The sequence below is a fragment of the Drosophila montana genome, unplaced genomic scaffold (assembly GCF_035044405.1).
Source record: "Drosophila montana isolate Dmon_TW-CO22-7 unplaced genomic scaffold, ASM3504440v1 contig_2911_1, whole genome shotgun sequence".
In the NCBI taxonomy this organism is placed as follows: domain Eukaryota; kingdom Metazoa; phylum Arthropoda; class Insecta; order Diptera; family Drosophilidae; genus Drosophila; species Drosophila montana.
The window spans coordinates 176-6,813 of NW_026997786.1; the positions used below are offsets into that span (position 1 = coordinate 176).

General features: G+C 33.6%; 1 long non-coding RNA gene across 1 annotated transcript; it reads right to left on the reverse strand.

Annotated features, from left to right (window-relative positions):
- Positions 1-1,175: 1,175 nt before the first annotated feature.
- On the reverse strand, positions 1,176-1,511 carry LOC135430110 (uncharacterized). Its single transcript, XR_010436556.1, has 2 exons — positions 1,462-1,511; positions 1,176-1,381 (listed from the first exon to the last, which is right to left on the reverse strand). It is a non-coding gene; the product is annotated as an uncharacterized LOC135430110 (long non-coding RNA).
- Positions 1,512-6,638: the final 5,127 nt, after the last annotated feature.

Here is a 6,638-nt window from a genome sequence, read left to right on the forward strand (position 1 = left end):
CCCGCAAGTGTGGAAAAATCGCGAAAAACGTTTGTATGTAACTTCTTTGTTTACCATCCGATCGTCCTCAAACTTATTTTCAAAGATCTTTGTTCAAATTTATTTGAGGGGTGTTTCACACTTTTAGGAAAATCCGTTCCTCCTTGGTGGAAATGGAGGTCAAAGATTTGGTGGGTGACGTTTCGTGCTCTAATTCGATTCCAAAGATCTATAAAAAAAAATCATTTGAGACGTGTTTCACACTTTTCGCAGAATTCAAACTTCTTCGGGGGGAATGCGATTTAAAGATTTTTTGGGCGAAGTTAAAATTTCGCCAGGCCGACCCGTTCGCTAGACGATCACGCCTGGCGAGCACGCCCCCGGCTACGCCAGCTATGGCTCCTCAGCTCACTGCACCATGCAGGGAAATTGAAGAGATGGAGACCCCAAAAAGGCTTAGGAACCCGGCCAGCCCCACGAACAAGCCACGGAGCACACCGTGCTTGAAATTTTAACTGTAGGACCTCCTAGTCCCCGCGCAGATCGAGTTTATTCCGATATTCGATATATTGCCCCGTTTCCAAGTTATCGATAAAATCGATATCGAAATCCTGTTTTTTAAGCAATTTCGGCAAATAATGTGAGCTAGAGTCACCAAACTTGACATGTAGCTTCTAGTATACTTGATATATATATATATATAATAGTATATATATATCAAGTATCTTTCATTTTATACCTATCGCCTGTCGGAAGAAGAGGGTTCAGGGTATCCCCTAATCGGGAGCTCCCGACTAGAACCTCTTGTTTATATTTATTAATTTGATAATTAACTGTTTGGCGGGGTATATTGTATAATTTACTGATAATTTCAACTCAGTATTCAATATTTACAGACTCGTAGCTTAGCTTCAAGCTCAATAGCAGTTCAACACAGACTAAATAGAGCAAATATCAAATTAATTTTGTCCACCTGTTATCAGCTTGCGAAAGAGAAGAATGCGTAAATCAAGAAAACGCATAAAGGAATTAAAAAGTACTTTGCATTCTCTTTTTTACTTATATCTACGGTTTCATTGCAATAGATCAAGAAAGCGCTACATGTTGCAATTCTCTAAAGCAAAATGAATAACATAGCGCATAGTTTTGTCAAAATATTTATGCCGTCGACTGTAAGCCATTAAAAAATGACAAAATTCTTGATTCAAAAAATGCTTTTTATTACAAATATTTTATACTTTCAATGATTTTGTTTAACATAACAATACATTGAAACTATTAATTCAAATGGTAAATTAATTGATTATGATGAGGTTGTCTGATTTTCGCCAGGAACCTTTATTTTAATGATTTTTTTCCACTAACTTCTTCGAAAGCCGAGTTTTTTTTTGATTTTCAGCTTCTGTAAAAAGATACAAGGTACATTTATGTACACATGAAAAAATCATATACATATGAAGTTGATAAAATATTGGTCCTTACCTTTGGCTTTATCTGCCGCTGCATTGAGACTTTTTTTATCATAAAATTCTGTAAAAAATGTTTAATATAAAATAAAACTTGTATTATATACTTGAACGTTTATATGATATTAATTTATTTTCACATTCTATTTACCCTAGATGCTGCAGTGGCATGTCATATCAACTTCGCCATCAGGGCTATTTCAATCAGCGTCAATTTGGAAATAACATATGTAAATATAAATAATTATATTGCAAGGGGTATTAACACACGTACATTTATGCATGATAAATATTTTTACTGAATTTAAAATATGTACTCAGGTATGTATGTGCATATTATTATTATATAAATACATTTTTTTTGTTATTCCGAGAATTTCACTTCTAAATATACCCTTGCAGAGGGTATTATAATTTTGTCGTGAAATGTGTAACGCATAGAAGGAGACATCTCCGACCCCATAACGTATATATATTCTTGATCAGTATCAACAGCCGAGTTTATATAGCCATGTCCGTCTGTCCGTCTGTCTGTTTCTATGCGAACTAGTCTCTCAGTTTAAAAGCTATCTTTATGAAACTTTGCAGAAGTCCCTCTTTCTGTTGCACGCAGTTCATATGTCAAAACCAGCTGGATCGGACCACTATATCATATAGCTGCCATAGGAACCATCGGTCGAAAAGTAGGTTCTTGTATGAAAATCATTTTTGTTTATAAAAATATCTTGATCAAACTCGGCATTTATTAGTTGCACCATGCTCCTCATATATATGCAAAATCCTATTAAGATCGGAACGCTATATCATATAGGCGCCATAGGAACGAACGGTCAAAATTAAGTTGTATGGATAACTTTTTTGTTTTTCAAGACATCTTAACCTTACTCGGTTAATTAATTGTCATTAAGTATGTTTCCTGTGCTTCCTAGATACGGGCAAGGCACTATGATCATTATGAAAAGGTTGGGTCTGCAAGGGTATTAAATGTTCGGCGTGCCGATGATAGCCCTTCCTTCTCGTTTTAATTTGTATCTATTCAGCGGAAATTCATAGCACATATTTAGGCTCACATAGTGTATGTAGAAGTACACATACATACATATACATAGGTGAAGCGATTTCCTAAAAGTTATTATATACCCATAAACATGCATTAAAAATGTTACTAACCATTTAGGTTTTTGTATTTTTGATCAAGGCAAAATGCAAATGCAGCTGTATCTATAATAGTAGCAGCGTATTTCTTGCCTCTGAACGTAACTAAACAATAGTACATATTCAATATCACTCTTTCTTCCGGAAGTACATAATACTTTCCACATTTAACTAAAAAAAAACATTTTGGTTTTGTACTTTTTACTTCGTTGCGAAACACTTCAAAATTAAATTAAGCGCACAGCAAAGGCGATTACGATTATATTTACTAAACAGTTTTCCCCCAGGAATGGAGCGAGTGCCTCGCGAAATAAAATAGAAATCCTAAAATCAAAAATAATGCATTACCATTATATATAATAGTTTATTTTTAAGCTGAGAAAAAATCAAAAGTTAACGTAAAATAAACTTTACAATCATACCTGCATATTTTTTCCGAAGGGAATAGATGACAAAGCTCTGAAATTAAGCTAGGAAAGTACTGGGTTTTTATTGGTATTTTAATTGCCATGGCGTCTTTCACTATAATATTCATTAGGTCTTCTCGCAAAGAATCAGTAAGATCCTTGTACGCCGCTCCAAAGGCTAAGATGTTTTTTCCTTTACTTGTTTCGTGCACTAAGGAAAACATACTCTGAAAAGAAAAGACAAAGTATAATTTGCTAAAATGAACGTATCGTATACACATATGAACAACAATATTTATGAGGACAGAGGAACTGTGGAATTAATTTGTAATGTAACGATTATTTCGGGTACTCTATATGTGACATCCCTTTTGGAAACTACTTATGTTCCTAAAATAACTATAGCATATATAACCAAATATACAAACATGGTTTAACGGAATGGAACGAAAATTTACCAAACGCACACGAAAACTTTGGAAAATTATACGTACATACAATGCTTATAAGGATAAATATATATTTTTACTTAGAAGTGAATGTTTATTTGTACCTCTTTTTTGAATAGATGTTCCAGATTATCGGAGTCAAAAGTCTAAAAGTATTTATTATTATATGCAAATAAATTCAGTGTGCAAGAGCTTATATGAAATTAGATATTGTTTTATTAATAGTAGGGAGCTCCCGCTATGCCCTAGCGGGTGTTCACCCGGAACCCTCTTCTGTCAACACCAAATTCAGCTCGCGCTAGCAGAGCTCGTTTTCAGCAGTAATTAAAATAAATTTTAAAAAAAAGTTTTACCTCAATAGGACTAGAACACACGACAGTCCACACTTCTTGAGCTCGAATCGAGCTAAAAATTCTTGAGTTAAGTATAATTCGTACTTAATTTCATATAAGCTCTGAAAGGTCTTTGTACTTAATGTAAGCTTTAAAAAATCAAGACGAATAAAAGGTAATTCAAGATTTAAAAATCTTAAAAAGCTGGAGAACGCAAGAAAATTGAGAGAGAATTGGCACGCGCGCGCTCTCTCAATTTTTTTTTCTAATTCTTTTGCTGAAGCCAATGCGTGCCATTTCAAGTGAAGAGTTCTGTGAGTTTAAACGTAGAAATGTACGCGGATAAAAAAGCGATATTGCCGGACCAAAGGCTTTGGGAGCTCCTTAAACAGTTTGGATTGGAGCACCTGCTTTCTTATTGAGAGGGTAAGAGGGTAATACATACATACAAACGTATGTATGGGTTTAATTATTCTTGAATATATATGTATGTATATGTACATACATATATACTAACATAGATTTACGTAGATAATAAATATATTTACATACATAGATAATACACATACATATGTTTATGTATGTATCATATGTATTTTTGCAAGCGACACGGCGTCGTCTCGAAGGCGGCGTCTTTGCTATTTTCTAGCGCGATTAATTTCGTCACTTTTCTACATACATATGTACATATGCACATACATATGTGTGTACAAAATTTATATGTGAATGTATGTAGATATATAATTTATGTACACGTATGCGCATTTGTATATACATACATATACACATGTAAAGTGTGTACACACATATGTATGTATGTTTGTAGAAAAGTGACGAAATTAATCGCGTTTGTGTATATATGTATATTTTTTATTATGAAATTTTAACTTTGTCGAAGTTAGTTTTGGTTACCGGTTGTTCGTTTTATAATGTCTATAATCTGTTTCATGGTAATTTAGAAGCACATATTACATACGACACATTAAAGTACATGAAAGGTGACGATTTTAAGGAAATTATACCACTACTTGGACCCAGAATTGAATTACGGGAAAAGTTGTTCATGTGGAGAAAAATCGAGGTAATAATGGTGTACATACATACATAACAAAATATAATTATTAATAAAATAAATATATTATTAATAAACTCTGTATTATAATTATTTTCACATATACATACATTATGCATAGCATAATCTCTATATATAAAACTGTTTGTCCTGACTGACTGACTGACTGATTGGTGATCACAGCCCAAACCATAAGAGCTAGGAAGCTGAAATTTGCACTGTAGTTGTTACCTTATGTGATGTATGTGCACGTTAAGACGGGGTTTCGGGAAATTCCACCCGCAAGTGTGGAAAAATCGCGAAAAACGTTTGTATGTAACTTTTTTGTTTACCATCCGATCGTCCTCAAACTTATTTTCAAAGATCTTTGATCAAATTTATTTGAGGGGTGTTTCACACTTTTAGGAAAATCCGTTCCTCCTTGGTGGAAATGGAGGTCAAAGATTTGGTGGGTGACGTTTCGTGCTCTAATTCGTTTCCAAAGATCTATAAAAGAAAATCATTTGAGACGTGTTTCACACTTTTCGCAGAATTCAAACTTCTTCGGGGGGAATGCGATTTAAAGATTTAAATCGCATACGAATTATACTTAACTCAAGAATTTTTAGCTCGATTCGAGCTCAAGAAGTGTGGACTGTCGTGTGTTCTAGTCCTATTGAGGTAAAACTTTTTTTTAAAATTTATTTTAATTACTGCTGAAAACGAGCTCTGCTAGCGCGAGCTGAATTTGGTGTTGACAGAAGAGGGTTCCGGGTGAACACCCGCTAGGGCATAGCGGGAGCTCCCTACTATTAATAAAACAATATCTAATTTCATATAAGCTCTTGCACACTGAATTTATTTGCATATAATAATAAATACTTTTAGACTTTTGACTCCGATAATCTGGAACATCTATTCAAAAAAGAGGTACAAATAAACATTCACTTCTAAGTAAAAATATATATTTATCCTTATAAGCATTGTATGTACGTATAATTTTCCAAAGTTTTCGTGTGCGTTTGGTAAATTTTCGTTCCATTCCGTTAAACCATGTTTGTATATTTGGTTATATATGCTATAGTTATTTTAGGAACATAAGTAGTTTCCAAAAGGGATGTCACATATAGAGTACCCGAAATAATCGTTACATTACAAATTAATTCCACAGTTCCTCTGTCCTCATAAATATTGTTGTTCATATGTGTATACGATACGTTCATTTTAGCAAATTATACTTTGTCTTTTCTTTTCAGAGTATGTTTTCCTTAGTGCACGAAACAAGTAAAGGAAAAAACATCTTAGCCTTTGGAGCGGCGTACAAGGATCTTACTGATTCTTTGCGAGAAGACCTAATGAATATTATAGTGAAAGACGCCATGGCAATTAAAATACCAATAAAAACCCAGTACTTTCCTAGCTTAATTTCAGAGCTTTGTCATCTATTCCCTTCGGAAAAAATATGCAGGTATGATTGTAAAGTTTATTTTACGTTAACTTTTGATTTTTTCTCAGCTTAAAAATAAACTATTATATATAATGGTAATGCATTATTTTTGATTTTAGGATTTCTATTTTATTTCGCGAGGCACTCGCTCCATTCCTGGGGGAAAACTGTTTAGTAAATATAATCGTAATCGCCTTTGCTGTGCGCTTAATTTAATTTTGAAGTGTTTCGCAACGAAGTAAAAAGTACAAAACCAAAATGTTTTTTTTTAGTTAAATGTGGAAAGTATTATGTACTTCCGGAAGAAAGAGTGATATTGAATATGTACTATTGTTTAGTTACGTTCAGAGGC